Below are 21,747 nucleotides of genomic sequence, written 5' to 3'. Positions count from 1 at the left end.
CAACCTGCAGCCCTCCAGCTGTTGTAAAACTACAACTCCCACAATGTCCTGCTGTAGGCATGCTGGGAGTTGTAGTTTTGCAACAGCTGGAGGGCTGTAGGTTGAGCATGCCTGCCTTATGACATGGTTATAAGGGAAAATAATAGCATTCTTAATACAGAATGCAAAGTAGGGATGGAGAGGTTAAAAAAATAATAATTTTTAACTCACCTTATCCACTTGTTCGTGCAGCCCGGCATGTCTTCTTTCTTCTTCTTTGAGGACCTGGGAGAAAAGGACCTTTGGTGACGTTACTGCGCTCATCACTGGACCATGTGATGAGCGCAGTGACGTCACCAAAGGTCCTTTTCTCCCAGGTCCTCAAAGAAGAATAAAGAAGACATGCCGGGATGTGCGAACAAGTGGATGAGGTGAGTTTAATATTTTTTTAACCCCTTCATCCCTAATTTACTTTTCATTATTGAATTATTTAATTTAATTATTTTCCCTTATAACCATGTTATTAGGAAAAATAATTAAGATCGGGTCCCTATCCTGATAGTCACCTAGCAACCATGCGTGAAAATCGCACCGCATCCGCATTTGCTTGCGATTTTGATGCAGCCCCATTCACTTCTATGGGGCCTGAGTTGCGTGAAAAACGCACAAGATAGAGCATGCTGCGATTTTCACGCCATGCACAAGTGATTCGTGAAAATCACCGCTCATGTGCACAACCCCATAGTAATGAATGGGTCTGGATTCAGTGCGGGTGCAATGCGTTCACCTCATGCATTGCACCCGCGTAGAAAACTCACTCGTGCGAAAGGGGCCTTACTCTGTGTGCATTCCGTATGTCTGTTCCGCAAAAAAGCAGAAACATGTCCTATTATTGTCCGTATTACAGACAAGGATAGGACTGTGCTATTAGGGGCCTGCTGTTCTGTTCCACAAAATATGGAATGCACACGGACATCATCCATTTTTTTTGTGGACCGCAAAATACATACGGTCGTGTGCATGAGCTCTTACACTGGGTTCACACCTGAGCGTTTTACAGCGCGTTCCTACTCGCTGTAAAACGCTCAACAAGGAGAAACCAATGATTCCCAATGGGAATGGTTCACACCTCGGAGTTTTACAGCGCACACCCTACACTCAAAAAAGTACATGAGCTTCTTTGGGGCGTTTTGTCATGCGTTCCCGTACATAGACATTCGGGAATGCGCGACAATGGGCGTTCGCTTGTCTCTGTATACGCGATTGCAAACGCCGGTACAATCGCGCATACAGAGTGCTCCTTTCAGAACGCTCAGGTGTGAACCCAGGGTTAGAGACATACAATATATCAGGTCCAGGGCCGGTGCTACCATAGAGTCAAGGGGGGCAATTGCCCCCGGGCCCCCGACTCCTTAGGGGCCCCCAGCACCGGCCACAACTACTACTATATATATATAATTCTATTGTGTGCCATGTGGGGGGGGGGGGGGCCCTATTGTTTTCTGCCCTAGGGCCCCATTTCACCTAGAACCGGCCCTGAACTGTACTACAAAGAGCAATACTACCGCTGCACAATACCCTCACAGCTGCAGGTACAATCTGAACAGGTGTCCTGCCTACACAAGAAACCTGCTAGTCGGCCTGACACAGTGACACGCCTGCTGCACAGCACAGGGCACTGTGCTCACTGAGTTGGAAACACAATACTTCGTTTCCACTTCTATCCAACACCAAAACGCTGAGCGTGACCTGGATGAGCGTGACCTGGGCGTCAGCCCTGTCACAGGACAAAGCGCTGCAGCCCAGGAAGGAAGGCAGCGCGCCAGAGCGCCCTCTGCAGGGCCCCGCCCTCCGCCGCTATTGGCTGCAGGTAACCGAGCCGCAGTTCCTTGTCCCTCAGATCCTGGTAGCAGTGACTGGCAGCGTCTAGTGTGTGCCCTCTCCTGAGTCCAGGTCAGTAAATCGCGCCATACGGAGGACGACCGTACCCGGTGCAGTAATGTTCTGAGAGCTGCTGCAGAGCCGTGTAGCGTCTGGTGTGTGGCCTTCATGCTGGGCTCTTGGGCATAAGGGGGTTATGTTCTTGACTGTGCCAGTGCCCAGTACAAGGGACCTGCCCTGGGAGTATTACATGGGCAGCAGAACTTGTACTGTGTCATGTGCGCATTTTCTATGGCAGGGATCAGCAACCTTACACACTCCAGCTGTTGTGAAACTACAACTCCCAGCATGCTCCTTTCACTTTTGTGGGAGTTCAGAGAACAGCCGAGCACACCTGGAGTGCCAGAGGTTGCTGACCCGGTCTTTCACACCAGCGATACGGATTGTGTCAGGATCTGATCAGGAGTACACTGATGGTTTTGCACCTAAGGCTACTTTCACACTTGCAGCAGGACGGATCCAACAGGCTGTTCACCCTGTCGGATCCGTCCTTCCGCTATTTTGCCGCTCCGCTGGACCGCCGCTCTGTCCCCATTGACTATAATGGGGACGTGGCGGAGCTCCGGCGCAGTATGGCAGTTCGCGGTGAGAGGCCGCCGGACTAAAAAGTCAGATATGCAGGACTTTTAGTCCAGCGGCCTTTCGCCGTGCACTGCCGTACTGCGCCGGAGCTCCGCCCCATCCCCATTATAGTCAATAGGGACTGAGCGGCAGTCCGGCAAAATAGCGGAAGGACGGATCCGACAGGGTGAACAGCCTGTCGGATCCGTCCTGCCGCAAGTGTTAATGTAGCCCAAGTTCAGTCAGTTTTGTCTTTGATTGTGTTCAGTGTTTCAGTTTTTTCCACACGGGTGCAATCGGTCTTGGATGCGTTTTGCACGTGCGTGAAAAAAACACGTCACATCTTGATGGAAAACTTGCTTGTGTGAAAGAGGCCTTATCACCCAGTCAAAGAGCGATGAACCCTGGCGTTGTGTGTATGCCGGAACTAAATGAAACCCCCAAACGTTTAAAAATGCTTCATAAAGTTCAAAACTTCAAACATTACGGAGAAGTCTATAACAACACAAAGCCGCATCAGAGCCGACATTTACAAATGTACAATGGGATAGACTGAATTATATTTTATATATATCTATAACAAAAATCGGACTGCACTCCAAAAGACTTCAATAAGTCAATGTGTTTTATTCACCCATAAAGTGGCCAAGAGCGACGTTTCGGCTCATACATGAGCCTTTCTCAAGCTTGAGAAAGGCTCATGTATGAGCCGAAACGTCGCTCTTTTGCCACTTTATGGGTGAATAAAACACATTGACTTATTGAAGAGTCTTTTGGAGTGCAGTCCGATTTTTGTTTTATACAAGTGGGTAAGCACCTATTGCCACACTTGGACCTTGCACCCTCCTTCTTTCCTTTTTTTTTCTTTTTGGATGGTGCTGCCGGTGGTTTATTCTACTATATATATGTATCAAGACTGCCCATCTCACCAGACAACCCACCACCATGGGCATGGTCTCCTCACACAGTAGTTATTACCACTCAGTACCCCTACCACATTAGAGTGGTAGCCTCTGACCCTTAGGACTCGTGCACACAACCGTGTCCGTATTGCGGTCGGCAATTCGCAGAACTGAGAGATACAGACTCCGGTATCCAATTCCTAGAATTGACTATTCTTGTCCACAATACAGACAAGCAGTGGTGTACCTGTAGTAGAGGCAGACTACGCCACTGCTGTGGGGTCCGTCATTGAACTTCATCTCTTCCTCTGGTGAAAAAACACTTTTCACACAGTCACCACTTGGGGGAGCTCAAGTGAAAGAGATTATTAATTCCTGTTCACTGAGCTCCCCCTAGTGGTGGCTCCAGGCAGATAGCTTTGTATTAGGCTACTTTCACTCTGGCGTTTTGGCTTTCCGTTTGTGCGATCCGTCATGGGTTCTCACAAGCGGTCCAAAACGGATCAGTTTTGCCCTAATGCATTCTGAATGGAAAAGGATTTGTTCAGAATGCATCAGTTTGCCTCCGTTCCGTCTCCATTCCGCTCTGGAGGCGGACACCTCTTGTCTGACGAAACTGAGCCAAATGGATTCGTTTTGCCACACAATGTAAGTCAATGGGGTGTTCAAGATGGATCCGTCATGGCTATGTTACAGATAATACAAACGGATCAGTTCTGAACGGATGCAGACAGTTGCATTATCTGAATGGATCCGTCTTTGCAGATCCATGACGGATCCGCACCAAACGCGAGTGTGAAAGTAGCCTAAGAAACGGGATATTTATTAAGGTTTTTTTTCCCAGTTTTCTTGTGTAAATACATTGAGAAATATCATGTTCAGAATACATATATCTGAAGCAGATGTTCAACTTTTTCCAACATAAGTCATATAAAGTGGGTGAGCTTTTCCTAATTACAGGGAAAAAAAGGAAATTGATCAGAAATCTGGGGCATTGCACATGCCTGGGAGTAATTGACACACATGCAGGGGAAGGCAGTTTTGCTGTGGGGCCCTATGAGATCTGTGTACGTCCCTGCAGACACGTTCTATAATCTGTGGAACGGACACGCGTAGATGACATACGATGAGAAGTGCTGCACCATAACCCTATTGACAGTCAGCAGATGCAATGGGACATTTCCATCTTCTCGAGGTAATGAAAATGTCGTGCTACCTCCTGCATATTCTAAAGCGTCTGTCTCATCTCAGAACCCGTATAGATTGCTGTACGACGCTGTTTCCGCAGCTCCCGCGCTCTCCCGTCATACAGTGATTTCTCATTGAAATACTTATGAGTGTGAAGTTGCATCAGACTTTTTTCCTGTCATTCATGTAATGTAGAGTTTCTGAACTTCAAAAGCCGGTGTGACTCTTCTGTGGGTCCTCCTGTGTCTATTAGGCTCTCGTCTCTAGTACGTGAGTTGGTGCTGTAGGATCTTATTAGTAATGAGTAGTCCGTGCTTATCAGTTATGAGTAGGCCGTCATTGAGTCCGATTTAGAAGCAGTATAGAGTTTAACCCTTTGCAGACACTGCGATTATTTTTTATTTTATTTTTTCACTCCCTGCCATCCCGGAGCTAAAACTTTTTAATTTTTCCATTCACATAGTATAATGGCTTGTTTTTTGCAGGGCAAGTTGCACTTTCTAATGGCAACATTTAATATTGCATACCATGAAGTGGTAAGCTGGAAAAAATCCAAATGGGCTGGAATTGAAAAACAAAACGCAATTGCGCCATAGTTTTATGGGTTTCATTTTAATTCCCCGTGTGTTAAAACTGACCTGCTCCCTTCATTCTGAGGGTAACTATGATTACAACAATACCACATTTATATAGTTTTTCTTGTGTTTTAATACTTAAAAAAAAATAGATTTTTCTTTGTATCGCCATGTTCTGACCCACAACTTTCAACTATTCTCACATATACGGAACTGTGTGAGGGCTCATTTCTTGCAGAGCAACTGTAGTTATACAGATTATACAATTTTGGATTGTGTATGACTTTTTTTTACTTAATTTTTTTTTGGGGGGGAGGTGAAACACCAAGGCACCCCTGCAATTCAGCCATTTTTTATTTTATGTTAATTTTCTTCAGTTTTGGCATTCCCTGTATGGAATACATTTGTATTTTATTTATTTATTTATTTATTTTTAGCCCCCATCCCCCCCTAGAGTATCTGAACATGCAGTCAGATTGCTTTTCTCACCCGCAAATTATATTAAATACATTAGTGTGTGGGGAATTCAGTATATTCAAATTCAGTGCTACCACCTGCAAGATTACATTGAAATACACTTGGACTGGTCTAGTAGCCTTGTACAGGCTCCAGCCTATCACCACCAAGAAATACCTTGCCCAGTGTTCACCAAGAAATACCTCTCAGTGTTCTGATTGCAGCGCTCCTGGGGAAAGCCGCCTCAGATGCTTTGGTCGCAGTTTACCACAGCATCTTAGGGTTTAAATTAGGGATCGACCGACTATCTGTTTTACCGATATTATCGGCCGATATTTAGGATTTTGATCGGTATCGGCATCTGTTTTACCAATATTCCGATAACGTATGGGGAACACAGATCGCGCTGCTCTCAGCGCTCTCCGTGTTCCCTCAGCAGCACAGGGGAGAAGGAAGCAGTGTCTCCTCCCCCTGTGCCGCTGCCACCAATGAGAGGAGTGAGGACAAGAGGAGGGGAGGGGCTGTGGCCACTGCGCCACCAATGATGTTTACTTACTCATTCATTCAAATTGAAATTATCGGCCCTAAAAAATCAATATTAAATGTCTGCAATCAGTTATTGCCAATTGCGGACATTAGCCCCGGGTGTCTGCGGTGTGAAACAGCATGTACCTGATGGATATAGTGCCTACCCCAGAGCTGGAGCCATCTTTAAAGGGAGCACATCCTCCATGCGGATGTCGTGAAGGGGTTAAAGAAATTATATAGAAAAACTTTTATTTCCAAAGTCTTGTAGTATATTCATTTTTCTGTGTAATTGGAGGTTTCAGTAAAAACATGCACTACTTTTTTGCGTTGCGGCCCCCATTCAAGTGAATGGGACTGTGGACACAAGTTCAGTGCCCGTGCATTGCAGACCGCAATTTGCGGTCTGCAGCATCGGTGTGACCGCCACACAGTGGTGTGCATGAGGCCTAACACTGTGCAATCCTGTCAGGGGAGCGAGGGTCAGAATGGGGCCTCGCACTGACACACTCTGTGAGATTCTCGCATTGGACTCGCTTGTAGGTTTCTGGCCTTAGCCAACCAGTAGCTGGTATAAGTTAGACAAAAACGTCTCTAGCTTATCAGAAACTGACCTGTGGTGCGCATTTTACGTCTGCAGCATGCCGCAGCTTATACTGCAAATTTCACTGTGGATTTCATTCTTTCTAATGCAAAGAATTGAATATGTGCCTGATCCGCAGCATTGCAGCCACAAAATTAGCCACAAAAATGCAGTATTTGGTGCTTTTTTTTCTCTGCTGCAGATAACTACGAAATGCTGCAGAAAATCTGAACCAACGTAACCCAACCCTAATGCCTGTATTACACAGTTCAATTGACCACTTGATTGTTGGGAGGGAAGTGTTCCCTCAACCCCCCCCACCCACCCTGCCAATTGCCTTTTAGCTAGCGGAGGAGGCCACTGCTATTACATGCAGTGATCTCCTCCACAGCATGGGGAGGAGCGATCGCATTGCCATTGCTCGTCCCCATACAGTACAGTGGTTTGCCGGCGGCAAATCGTTATTAGACAGCACATGCGACCGCTGGTCAGCGATTGTCGGACAAACAATTAGCCAGTGTAATACAGCTCTAAGGCCTCTTTCACATGGGCGTTGCGGAAAAAAATGTGCGGGTGCGTTGCGGGAACACGCACTTGCTTGTGGATGCTTGCGACTTTCACGCAACCCCATTCATTTCTATGGGGCCTGCGTTACATGAAAAACGCACAAAATAGAGCATGCTGCTTTTTTCACGCAACGCATAAGTGATGCGTGAAAATCACTGCTCATGTGAACAGCCCCATAGAAATGAATGGGTCGGGATTCAGTGCGGGTGCAATGCGTTCAACTCACGCATCGCATCCGCGCGGAATACTCGCCCGTGTGAAAGGGGCCTAAGTGTTTCATATTAGTTCACAGTTTACCTGTGAAAACAATACTGTAGCAATATGTGGTAAAACGCATGAGGGAAGATTTATCAAAACTGGTATTACGAAAGTATTTCTTTACACCGGTTTTTATAGATCTCCATTCAGTTTTACAGCAGAGTACACAACCAACCAGCCAGGCCGGTTTTGTGTATGATAAGTCCACTAAAAAATGGCCATATTTCGTGCATCGACCGCTGCTTGCCTGCCCTGAACCTATGGCATCACGGTGATTTATGATGCTGTGCTGGTCCACTGTTCCTTAATCACATGATGCTGAGTACAGTACAGTAAACCCACGGTTGGGTAGGAACTCACAGCATCAAAAATTATGATGCCATGCGTTTGGTTCAGACTGAATATGGCTATCACATGGAGCATATTTCCTGGACCGAACACACCAGTGTGATACTGACCCTGGCTACGTTCACATGGTCATTATTTGGTCAGCATTTGTCTTAAATATTTGTAAGCCAAAATCAAGAGTGACTCCTAGATAATCGTATGTCTAACTTCACAAAAGAATGTTTAGTCCGGGAAACATCCTTGTGGGACTGCTGCAATTCATGGAGCCACCCTTGCGTGAGTACAGTACAGGAGACCTGTGGTCTGGCAGGAACGCGCCACGTCAGGAATCTTTATGATGCTATGAGTTCCTGTCAGAGGAGCAGTGCATCCATCACACGGAGCGTGTTTCCTGGACTGAAATTAGCCAATGGAAAGATTTTTGGACCCACTCCTGGTTTTGCCTTACAGGTACTGATGAGAATTACTGACCGTGTAAAAGTGGCCTTATGGATGGTGGGAGTGTAGTCACCTTGATGTATTGCATAGGTATCAGAACTTGAGTTTGCACATCTACAGTAGAGTGCAGCATTTACACATCTGAACTTAGGATGTCCAACAGAAGCCTCACATGGGACCAGCTTTTGCAGCATGGCATCTTTAGAGGAACAGAATAGCAACTTTCTTATTATAGTATAGCAGTAACATGAAGATCTCATGTAAGTGGCATATCTTCTGGTGGATGTCAGGACGTTGACGCTCTACAGTCTGTGTGTATCCCTGGTGTAAATTGAGAGGCTGTGATGAAATATTCGCTTTACCAAACTTTGCTGTCCTAGATTTTCCTGGGATGGGCGCCTGCATTTATTATAATTACATGCCTAGTAGCAGGAGCTCATTGAAGCATTATTGTCATGCAGAGCAAACAGTGAATATAAAAAATCTGAAAAATGCTTTAAAACAAATAAATGGATAACCATAACTTCGTTAAGGCTCGGAAGAGTGCTTTAAAGGGAATGTGAACTTTTATTCTGCCAGGTTCTGTACCTTAACCCTTTCAACGATTTATTTTCTTTTAGAATTTTCTTTTTTCCTTATCTTTTTTTTTCCGATCACATAGCCATATGAGGGCTTGTTTTTGCGGAACAAGTTGTACTTTCTAATGGCACAATTTTCCATTGCATGTAATGTAGTGGGAAGCTGGAAAAAAAAATTCCAAATAGAGTGGAATTGGAAACAACACACTTATGACAGAGCTTTATGGGTTCTGCTTTACGGCTTTTCCTTATGAGATAAAAATTACGTTTTACCTCCATTCTCTGGGTCAGTACGATTACAGCGATGCCACGTTTGTATAGTGTTTCTTTGCATCACCATATTCTGACCCCCATAACTTTTTTATATTTAAGTCTTTGGAGCTGTGTTAGGGCTCATTTTTGAGCAGTGATCTGTAGGTTTTACTTAATACCATTTTGGGGTATGTGTGTCATTTTGATCACTGTTTATTCAATTCATAGGGGGGATAATTATTTTATATTTTAATAGTATGGGCGTCTTGGAACACAAAGATGCCTATAATGTAAAAAAAATTTTTATAAGACTTTTTTGTTTTATTTACACTTTTAAAAAGTATAACGTCTGTCATAGAGTCCAGTGCATCAGCATTGAAACCTGTGAGAAATTCAATGTGTTTCTATGGAGCCCTGCTACAGGGAGGGTCTTCATAGGAACAATGAAACATAGCTGGGGCAGCCCTCGGATCCTTCAGAGGAACATGTGCCGTCTGTGGAAGGTGCTGATTGCTCCCAAAATGGAAGTAATAAAGGTGAAAGAAATACATTACAAAATGACAGCTACTGTACCTACTGAAATGAATAAAGGGGTTTTCCAAGATTTTCATACTGATGAACTATCTTCTCTCTTAGGGTTGTCACGATACAAAAATTTAGATTCGATTTCCATACCATAAAAAAGTATTGCAAGACTTGATACCATTCAATACCATGCGAAAAAAATAAAACGCCAAAAAAGCCACGTGCATTCAGCATTTTATGGAACGTCCAGCCCATAATCCCGACAGTACAATCCTATTTTTTTGAGGGGGCAAGGTGACAAAAAAATGGCGAATCGTGCAGTTTTTATTTAATTTTTTTCTGTTACGGCGTTCCCTGCATAGGAGATATTTTTGTTATATTTTAATAGTTTGCACGTTTTCAGGCATGGCAATATGTAATATGTTTAATGTTTATATATTTTATATGTAAAATTGGGAAAGGGGGTGATTTATACTTAATAATTTTTTTTTTTTTTTTTTTTTACTATTTATTTAATAACTATTAGGCCCCTTTCACACGGGTGAGTATTCCACGCGGGTGCAATGCGTGATGTGAACGTATTGCACCCCCACTGAATCCGGGCCCATTCATTTCTATGGGGCTGTGCACACGAGCTGTGATTTTTCACGCATCACTTGTGCGTTGCGTGAAAATCGCAGCATTCTCTATATTCTGCGTTCTTCACACAACACAGGCACCATAGAAGTGAATGGGGCTGTGTGAAAATTGCAAGCAAGTGCGGATGCGGTGCGATTTTCACACATGGTTGCTAGGTGACGATCGGGCTGGGGACCCGATCTGTATTATTTTCCCTTATAAACATGGTTATAAGGGAAAATAATAGCATTCTGAATACAGAATGCAAAGTAAAATAGTGATGGGTTAAAAATAAAAATAATCAACTCACAAGTCCACTTGATCGCGTAGTTGCGGATCTCTGTCTTCTTCTGTAATGTTGAGCTGCCGGCTAATGACCTGTGGTGACATCACATCACATGGTCCCTCACCATGGTGATGAACCATGTGATTGGACCATGTGATGAGCACAGTGACGTCACCATAGGTCTTTTGCCAGGTCCTGAAGATAGAACAGAGACCGGCAGCTATGGAGCAGGTAAGTTAACTTTATTTTTTATTTTTTAACCCCTCCATTCCTAATTTACTTTGCATTCTGTATTAAGAATGCTATTATTTTCCCTTATAACCGTGCACTGCGCCACCAATGTTTTTAATGTGGGGGGGGGGCACACTGCGCCACCAATAATTAATTCATATACAGGAGGCGGGAGCTGGCTGCAGAATGACATAGCCGGCTCCCGACCTCTATGAGCAGTAGCTGGGATCCGCAGCACCTGAGAGGTTAACCGAGGATCGCAGCTACAGCTCATAGAGGTCGGGAGCCGGCTATGTCATTCTGCAGCCAGCTCCCGCCTCCTGTTCAATTTGAATGAATGAGAGCTTTCTCTTCATTGGTGGCGCAGTGGCCACAGCCCCTCCCCTTCTCTTGTCCCCTGTCCTCCCATTGGCTGCAGCAGCACAGGGGGAGGGAGACACTGCTCCTTCTCCCCTGTGCTGCTGCTGAGGGAACACGGAGAGCGCTGTCAGCAGCGCGATCTGTGTTCCCAGTACGTTATCGGTATATCGGCAAAATAAATGCCGATACCGATAACAGTCAAAATCCTCAATATCGGCCGATAATATCGGTAAAACCGATAATCGGTCGATCCCTAGTCGTTAGTATAAAAATCCTGGAAAACCTTTTTAATTTAACTGTTTAAATCTACAGTCATGAGAAAAACAAAGTACACCCTCTTTGAATTCTATGGTTTTACATGACATAATAAAAAATATCTGGCCCTTAGAAGGTCTTAACCACTTGCCGTCTTGGTAACGCCGATAGGCGTCCGGACCGCAGCGCTCTCAGTGACTCCTATTGGCATCATCTCATGAGACCTGAGATTTCCTGTGAACGCGCGCTCACAGGAGCGTGCGTTCACAGGATTGCACAGTTCACAAGTTTAACTACAGCCTGCCAGCGCTGATCTTTGGCTGGCAGGCTGTAGATTTTTTAAAGAACCAATCAAATAGGTATATCAAATGGCGTCTGATATACCTGCTCCTCTGGTGGTCCCTTTTGCTTGGATCGACCACCAGAGGACACAGGCAGCTCTGTAAGTAGCACCACACACACACATTACACCCCCCCCTGTCACTTATTAACCCCTGATCACCCCATATAGACTCCCTGATAACCCCCTGTAAGGGTCCCTTATCACTGCCAGTTAGTAGCTACTTGTTAGGTAGTTTAGCGCCCACTGCACCGTATTCACTGATTAGTCGCTGATTAGCGTCATCGCTGTCGCTAATCAGCACTAGTACTATATAGTATCTGTAAGTGATCAGTACATTAGGGTCACCTTAGGCTCTAAAAAAAATGCAGTGTTCGCCTGATCAGGCCTGATCTTGTGCGCACACTTGTGTTCAGTCCGCCCCACTGCAGTAACAGATTTTTTTTTTTTAATACAAAGTTGTCAATTTACAGAGCTATTTCTCTCACCCAGCATCGGTATATGTAAAAATACACCCCAAAACACAGTCATTTTCCGCTAACTTGTGAAAAAAAATTAAATCATACATGAACTCACCATGCCCCTCTGCGAATACTTTGGGGTGTCTTCTTTCTAAAATGGGGTCATTTGGGGGGTATTTATACTGTCCTGGCATTCTAGCACCTTAAGAAACATGACGGGTGCTCAGAAAGTCAGAGCTGCTTCAAAATGCGGAAATTCACATTTTTGTACTATAGTTTGTAAACGCTATAACTTTTGCGCAGACCAATAAATATACACTTATTGGATTTTTTTTAATCAAAGACATGTAGCACAATAAATTCTAACACAAACTTGTATAGAAATGTAATTATATTTGAACAATTTTACCAGAAAAAGTTAGAAATACACTTTTTTTGAGAAAATTGCGGTCTCTTTTGATATCAGAAAAATGAAAAATGTCATCAGCAATCTAATACCACCAAAAGAAAGCTGTATTTGTGAGAAGAAAAGGAGGTAAAATTAATTTGGGTGCCAAGTTGCATGACCGAGCAATAAACTGTTAAAGTTGTGAAGTGCTGATTTTGTAAAAAAAAAAAGGGCCTGGTCACTAGGGGGGGTATAAACCTGCGGTCCTTAAGTAAGGTAAATACGACCTCAGATGAACAACACATATGACTAGCGGTAGTTGTGTCATTATTGACCCCCATAATCGGGAAATTTAGTAATGGACCAAGACGGTAAGATCAGATGAGTCTACCAATGAAAAGTGACCCAAAGCACCATGGTTATGTATACGCTGGATGCCAACAGTGGTCTGTATATTATGCCTTGTTCCCAAAGCAAAAAAGCAAGGGTATCCTAAGAGACAATAGTATGCATGGGGAAGCTATGACAAACCTTCTTTGTCCTGTCAGCATTTGTGAGCCTAATGGTTATCGTGGGTGCCCGCATTACTGTGTGCAAGGTATCTGACTAAGGGCCCAGCTAGGACTATGAAAGACTGAGCCCACACCATTATTTCTGTCTAAAAGCTAATGTGGTTACACCTCCCCAGCTTCTGTGCGGAGATGATGCACCTGCTATGGGTGTGCCTGAGGTGCCATATCCAAGTGTCTGCATTGTCTGTGTGATACACAGCACAGGTTTTCTGCCTTCTGTGTGCTTCTCTACCCTAGGATATTAGCAGGACAGGATTTGCGAGGCATCCTGAGTCAGGAAGGGAGTGTGCGCTGTCACCCAGCGGGGAGAGTGGGTGAACGGGGGGGAGGGGTGTAGGATTTTATGGTGTCAAACAGCGAGCTAATTCTGTAATCGGAGGTGTAGCATTTAAGATCATAGTAAACCAATGAATATATACAATATACCTTTTATTATATCTGAACAAACCTTGCATTGTTCTAATATGTCTAATAGAAAGTGTCCGTGAAAGTGTGTAAACTGTGGAAAAGAAACAGATCTGCACCTAAAGAACTCCTAAAGCTTCATATACATGCAGCAGGTCAATTTACTGTGAACTGCAGTGGTTTTTCTGCTGTGTGGCCTCCACACGTAAAAAAAAGATATTGAAAACAGTAGGGGTTATTTACTAAGAAAGTAGTCCTCGTCTTAGATTCGGCTAAATCATGACGAGACCTGCGCCTTGTCAAAAATGAGGCAGTCCGTGCGCCTGGCATAAAACCTACCTCGGTCCCTAGCTGGAGTCATTTTTCACCAACAATTATGCATGGCGTAAATGTTAGTAAACTGGCCCTGACATGCCCGCACTTTGTCCCCATCCCGCCCACCTGTCAAACGTGGCGAAAACAGGCCATACGACTAAATATTGTCACACAGCCGGTCAAAAAAGGAACTTGCTCCTGTTCTTATGGTTAAAAAAAGTCACACGTCACTTGATAAATGACCCCCAGTGTGCTTTCTCGGCCATATGCTACAGACAGGCATCCACAGTGCAGGTTTCATGTCTTCCTCTTGGTAAGCTGGAACCACGCATGCAGTTTTGATGCCATTTTGACTCCCTTCTCTAAATAACATCCAAAGGGTCAGTTATACCCGGGACAACCCATCTAATAAATTTTTGCCACCATTTTCTCATGCATTGTGCGTGTGGAAAAATTTGGTGATTTACAATTAAACAGAATGTCTATTTAATTTTAGTCCCATTCATTACCGTATTTTTGGGTAAAAAAAAATGGGGGGAAAATTCCCCTGCATCTTATGGGGCAAATGCTGCAATTTTACATCGCAGTCTGCGATGCTGCAGCATTGCAGACTGCGATGTATCAGTTGGAGGGAGGAGGGGCCGGTGTCATGCAAATGCGGCGGGGCGGGGCGGTCACTGTACTCCGACCCCACCGCTCACTCACTGCTTTATTGCTTAAACATTTTATAATAATAGCTTTAGGGCTCTTTCACACTTGCGTTCTTTTCTTCCGGCATAGAGTTCCGTCGTCGGGGCTCTATGCCGGAAGAATCCTTATCAGGATTATCCCAATGCATTCTGAATGGAGAGAAATCCGTTCAGGATGCCTTCAGTTCAGGACCGGAACGTTTTTTGGCCGGAGAAAATACTGCAGCATGCTGCGCTTTTTGCTCCGGCCAAAAATCCTGAAGACTTGCCGCAAGGCCGGATCTGGAATTAATGCCCATTGAAAGGCATTGATCCGGATCCGGCCTTAAGCTAAACGTAGTTTCGGCGCATTGCCGGATCCGACATTTAGCTTTTTCTGAATGGTTACCATGGCTGCCGGGACGCTAAAGTCCTGGCAGCCATGGTAAAGTGTAGTGGGGAGCGGGGGAGCAGTATACTTACCGTCCCTATGGCTCCCGGGGCACTTCAGAGTGACGTCAGGGCGCCCCACGCGCATGGCTGACGTGATTGCATGGCACGTCATCCATGCGCATGGGGTGCTCTGACGTCATTCTGGAGCGCCCCGGGAGCCGCACGGACTGTAAGTATACTGCTCCCCCGCTCCCCATTACTACTATGGCAACCAGGACTTTAATAGCGTCCTGGCTGCCATAGTAACACTGAACGCATTTTGAAGACGGATCCGTCTTCAAATGCTTTCAGTTCACTTGTGTTTTTCCGGATCCGGCGTGTAATTCCGGCAAGTGGAGTACACGCCGGATCCGGACAACGCAAGTGTGAAAGAGCCCTTAATTGATGTTCCGATCCCCAGCCCCATTTGTACTACCGTACTTACTAAATGTCCTGTAGCAGGCAGAGGAGGGCGGCCGGCCAGCCGTGACTCACTGACGTCACGTGCCTGCGCCACCTACTTCATTCATAAAGTAGGCGGCGCAGGCATGTCATGTGACATCAGTGAGTTCCGCCTGCCCTGCTCTGTCTGCTACAGGAGATTTAGTAAGTACGGTAGTACAGATGGGACTGGGGATCAGAACGTCAATTAAAGCTATTATTATAAAATGTTTAGGCATTAACCACTTCAACCCCGCTAGCTGAAACCCCCTTAATGACCAGGCCACTTTTTACACTTCTGCACTACACTACTTTCACCGTTTATCGCTCGGTCATGCAACTTACCACCCAAATTAATTTTACCTCCTTTTCTTCTCACTAATAGAGCTTTCATTTGGTGGTATTTCATTGCTGCTGACATTTTTACTTTTTTTGTTATTAATCGAAACGTTACGATTTTTTTGCAAAAAAATGAAATTTTTCACTTTCAGCTGTAAAATTTTGCAAAAAAAAAACGACATCCATATATACATTTTTCGCAAAATTTATTGTTCTACATGTCTTTGATAAAAAAAAATGTTTGTGCAAAAAGAAAATTGGTTTGGGTAAAAGTTATAGCGTTTACAAACTATGGTACAAAAATGTGAATTTCCGCTTTTTGAAACAGCTCTGACTTTCTGAGCACCTGTCATGATTCCTGAGGTTCTACAATGCCCAAACAGTAGAAAACCCCCACAAATGACCCCATTTCGGAAAGTAGACACCCTAAGGTATTCACTGATGGGCATAGTGAGTTCATAGAACTTTTTATTTTTTGTCACAAGTTAGCGGAAAATGATGATTTTATTTTATTTATTTATTTTTTCTTACAAAGTCTCATATTCCACTAACTTGCGACAAAAAATAAAAAATTCAAAGAACTTGCCATACCCCTCACGGAATACCTTGGGGTGTCTTCTTTCCAAAATGGGGTCACTTGTGGCGTAGTTATACTGCCCTGGCAATTTAGGGGCCCATATGTGTGAGAAGTAGTTTGCAATCAAAATCTGTAAAAAATGACCGGTGAAATCCGAAAGGTCCACCTCGGCTGCAAAAAAGTGTGACACATCTGGTATCGCCGTACTCAGGAGAAGTTGGGGAATGTGTTTTGGGGGTCATTTTACATATAACCATGCTGGGTGAGAGAAATATCTTGGCAAAAGACAACTTTTCCCATTTTTTTTTTTATACAAAGTTGGCATTTGACCAAGATATTTATCTCACCCAGCATGGGTATATGTAAAATGACTCCCCAAAACACATTCCCCAGCTTCTCCTGAGTACGGCGATACCACATGTGTGACATTTTTTTGCAGCCTAGATGCGCAAAGGTGCCCAAATTCCTTTTAGGAGGGCATTTTTAGACATTTGGATCCCAGACTTCTTCTCACGCTTTAGGGCCCCTAAAAAGCCAGGGCAGTATAAATACCCCACATGTGACCCCACTTTGGAAAGAAGACACCCCAAGGTATTCAATGAGGGGCCTTGCAAGTTCCTAGAATTTTTTTATTTTTTTTTGGCATAAGTTAGCAGAAATTGATTTATTTATTTATTTTTTGTTTTTTTCCTCACAAAGTCTCACTTTCCGCTAACTTAGGACAAAAATTTAAATCTTTCATGGACTCAATATGCCCCTCAGCGAATACCTTGGGGTGTCTTCTTTCCAAAATGGGGTCAGTTGTGGGGTGTTTGTACTGCCCTGGCATTTGAGGGTCTCCGCAATCATTACATGTATGGCCAGCATTAGGAGTTTCTGCTATTCTCCTTATATTGAGCATACAGGTAATGAGATTTTTTTTTCCGTTCAGCCTCTGGGCTGAAAGAAAAAAATGAACAGCACAGATTTCTTCATTCGCATCGATTAATGTGGATGAAAAAATCTCTGCCAAAAAAAAAAAAGAGGGGAAAGGCGTCTGCCAGGACATAGGAGCTCCGCCCAACATCCATACCCACTTAGCTCGTATGCCCTGGCAAACCAGATTTCTCCATTCACATCAATTGAAGTGTTTGCCAAAGCATAGGAACGCCGCCTATGCCTTGGCAAACTTATCTTTTACAGTAGAAATCTCGTCTTGCAGTGCCGCATACACCGACTTGCGTGTAATCTGACAGCAGCGCAATGCTTCTGTCAGAATGCACATCAGTGCTGCAGCTAGTCGATCGGTTTGTCCACCTGGAAGGTGAAAGAAAAAACCAGGCCTCAACGCAATCATTTTATTAACTTTAAAACAGAATATATAAACTTTAACTTTTTGAACTAAACATTAACCTTTTTGCTTACTGTTTTTTTTTTTTTTTTTTTTTTTTTTTTACCTTGCGTTATGCACTTTGTCCCAGGTGAAAGGAGACGTTTGCAGAAGCTGTGAGTGAATGGGCCCTAATAGCCCTGTGTGCCTGTCCTGGTGAGATGTGATCCCTATGCTAGGTGTACCTGTGTGTGTGGTACTTCCGGAAACACTCTCCAAAGCATAGGGCAGGGTGGTCAGGACAGTCAGGACAGAAATAGCAGGTGTCACGCCTTATTCCACTCCTGCTACAGACACGACATCTTTTTCGGGGTGACGGCAGGGTTGAGGTACCAGGAACGACATTGGGGAAATGTCGCTCGTGTAGACGGCTAACTACACTGGTGGATGGGGCCACGGAACCTCCTGGGTACAGGAGGTTCTCGATGATCTCTTCCTGAAATTTGAGGAAGGATCCAGTTCTCCCAGCCTTACTGTAGAGAACAAAACTATTATACAGAGCCAATTGAATTAAATATACAGACACCTTCTTATACCAGCGTCTGGTTCTGCGGGAAACTAAATACAACATCTGGTCATTGAAGTCCACCCCTCCCATGTGAAGGTTATAGTCGTGGACTGAGAGGGGCTTTTCAATTACACGGGTTGCTCGCTCAATTTGTATTGTCGTGTCTGCGTGAATGGAGGAGAGCATGTAAACGTCACGCTTGTCTCTCCATTTCACCGCGAGCAGTTCTTCGTTACACAACGCGGCCCTCTGCCCCCTTGCAAGACGGGTGGCAACGAACCGTTGGGGGAAGCCCGCGCGACTAGTTCGCGCGGTGCCACAGACACCAATCCGTTCTAGAAACAAATGCCTAAAGAGGGCCACACTTGTGTAAAAATTGTCCACATAAAGATGGTACCCCTTGCCGAATAAGGGTGACGCCAAGTCCCAGACTGTCTTCCTACTGCTCCCCAGGTAGTCAGGGCAACCGACCGGCTCCAGGGTCTGATCTTTTCCCTCATAGATCCGAAATTTGTGGGTATAGCCTGTGGCCCTTTCACAGAGCTTATACAATTTGACCCCATACCGGGCGCGCTTGCTTGGGATGTATTGTTTGAAGCCAAGGCGCCCGGTAAAATGTATCAGGGACTCGTCTACACAGATGTTTTGCTCTGGGGTATACAAATCTGCAAATTCCATGTTGAAATGGTCTATGAGGGGCCGAATTTTGTGGAGCCGGTCAAAAGCAGGGTGGCCTGTGGGACGGGAGGCGGTGTTGTCGCTAAAGTGCAGGAAACGCAGGATGGCCTCAAAACGTGCCCTGGACATAGCAGCAGAGAACATGGGCATGTGATGAATTGGGTTCGTGGACCAATATGACCGCAATTCATGCTTTTTAGTTAGACCCATGTTGAGGAGAAGGCCCAGAAACTTTAATTTCGGAAACTTGGACTGGTTTCCACCGGAAAGGCTGGGCATAATGGCTTCCCAGGTTGGCGGTTATAAATTGTGTGGCATACCTGTTTGTTTCGGCCACGACTATGTCTAAGAGCTCCGCAATCAAGAACAGCTAAAAAAATCCCAGGGCCGAACCGATCTGAGCTGTCTCAACCCGAACTCCAGACTGGGCAGTGAAAGGGGGAACTACAGGTGCGGCTGAAGTTGGGGACTGCCAATCAGGGTTTGCCAGCACCTCTGGGATTCTAGGGGCTCTACGCGCCCGTCTTTGCGGTGGCTGCGACGGGGTCACTACTGCATGTGCCACCGTACCAGCTTCAACTGCCCTTCTGGTGCTCGCCACTTCACCAGGTTGTACGGCAGTGCTGGTACTAGGTCCAGGGAGGGCTGCGCTGCTGGTGTATGCCTCACCACGTAATCCGACAGCGCCAGCCCCACTCTGCTGCTCTTGAAGCGGATCCTGCGCAACCTGTGGTCTAGCGACACGGGGCCGGGTACGCCTGGTGCTATCAGGGACCTCAGCCTCCTCGTCCGAACTTTGGGTCAGAGAGCCACTGCTTTCTACAGGTTCGTATTCTGACCCGCTAGATTCATCAGATGAGGGTTCCCATTCCTCATCCGACTGGGTCAGAAGCGTGTAGGCCTCTTCAGAAGAATACCCCCTGTTTGACATTTGGGCAACTAAATTTAGGGGTATTCCCTGAGACTACCCAAGAAAAAAAAGCAAGCCTGTCTTACAAAGGGGAGGCTAGCGAAGTACCAGAGGCCGCTGCGGTTGATAAAAAATATCAAAACAGATTTTTTTTATCGCCGCAGCGCGTGTAAAGTGAATGTGCAGTGATCAAAAAATATATTTTTTTTGTCACTGCGGTGGGGCGGGCGTGGGCGAACGCACGTGTGGGCAACCGATCAGGCCTGATCGGGCAAACACTGCGTTTTGGGTGGAGGGCGAACTAAAGTGACACTAATACAATTATAGATCTGACCGTGATCAGTTTTGATCACTTCCAGATACTATAAAAGTACAAATGCTGATTAGCGATATGCTAATCAGCGAATCAGTGACTGCGGTGCGGTGGGCTGGGCGCTAACCGATCCCTAAACGACCTAACCAAGGGGCCTAAACTATACTAAAACCTAACGGTCAATACCAGTGGAAAAAAAAAGTGACAGTTTGCACTGATCACTTTTTTCCTTTCACTAGTGATTGACAGGGGTGATCAAAGGGTTAATTGGGGTGCAGGGGGTGGGGCTAAGTGTGTACTGTTGGTGCTACTCACTGTGAAGCCTGCTCCTCTGCTGGATCCAACCGACGAAAAGGACCAGCAGAGGAGCAGGGCAGCCATATAACAGATCATATTTACTAATATGATCTGTTATCTGGCTTCTCATTGGATTTTTTAAAAATCATCAGCTTGCCAGCCGCGATCATTGGCTGGCAAGCTGATGACGCGACCCCCCTTGACGAAATGCCGGCCCGAACTGCGCATGTGCGGGCCGGCAAAGCGCGTCATCTCGCGAGATGACGCGTATATGCGTGACTCTGCGCATCGCTGCAGCCTCCGGACCGCACATCTGCGTTAGGCGGTCCGGAGGCGGTTAAGGAAGTGCCATCCAGAGATCCACCCCCCCATAACAGTGCCATCCAGAGATCCACCCCCCCATAACAGTGCCATCCAGAGATCCACCCCCCCCATAACAGTGCCATCCAGAGATCCACCCCCCCCATAACAGTGCCATCCAGAGATCCACCCCCCCCATAACAGTGCCATCCAGAGATCCACCCCCCCCATAACAGTGCCATCCAGAGATCCACCCCCCCATAACAGTGCCATCCAGAGATCCACCCCCCCCCCATAACAGTGCCATCCAGAGATCCACCCCCCCCCCCCCATAACAGTGCCATCCAGAGATCCACCCCCCCATAACAGTGCCATCCACAGATCCTCACCCCCCCCCCATAACAGTGCCATCCACAGATCCTCCCCCCCCCCATAACAGTGCCATCCACAGATCCTCCCCCCCCCCATAACAGTGCCATCCACAGCTCCCCCCCCCATAACAGTGCCATCCACAGCTCCCCCCCCCCCATAACAGTGCCATCCACAGATCCTCCCCCCCCCATAACAGTGCCATCCACAGATCCTCCCCCCCATAACTGCCATCCACAGATCCCCCCCCCCATAACAGTGCCATCCACAGATCCCCCCCCATAACAGTGCCATCCACAGATCCCCCATAATAGTGTCATGCACAAACCACCATTAGTTCAAAACCCACCAAAAGCACACCTTTTAGTTAAAAATTTTTTTTTCTTATTTTCCTCCTCAAAAACCTAGGTGCGTCTTATAGGTCGGAAAATGCGGTAAATGTATATATGCAGAGAGAAATAATGTGTGCTCTGTATGTTGTGTTGCAGACCTGTCTTATTTAGGCCTCAGTCATTAGTTTGCCCACTTTCTGATGATAATGAGATGATTCTTCTCATACTGTGCTTTTATATACAGCAAAATGGAGAAACTACAGAAAAACTGAAATATTAGCATCAGTCCACTTATACAGGCCGATGT

At 45.6% G+C, this 21,747-nt stretch overlaps 1 protein-coding gene across 3 annotated transcripts in view; it reads left to right on the top strand.

The window, feature by feature from the left end:
* The first annotated feature begins 1,781 nt into the window (after positions 1 to 1,781).
* The window catches only part of PRICKLE4 (prickle planar cell polarity protein 4), a 30,762-nt gene continuing 10,796 nt past the window's right edge, over positions 1,782 to 21,747 (top strand). For 2 of the 3 annotated variants that reach the window (XM_044288303.1, XM_044288304.1), the window contains exon 1: positions 1,782 to 1,932. The gene's annotated coding sequence lies outside the window, so the exon portion shown is untranslated. The remainder of the gene's footprint in view (positions 1,933 to 21,747) is intronic. The other variant, XM_044288302.1, reaches the window with a different exon arrangement.

The sequence above is a fragment of the Bufo gargarizans genome, chromosome 3 (genome assembly GCF_014858855.1).
Source record: "Bufo gargarizans isolate SCDJY-AF-19 chromosome 3, ASM1485885v1, whole genome shotgun sequence".
Classification (NCBI taxonomy): Eukaryota; Metazoa; Chordata; class Amphibia; order Anura; family Bufonidae; genus Bufo; species Bufo gargarizans.
This window is presented reverse-complemented; position numbering and strand designations above follow the sequence as displayed.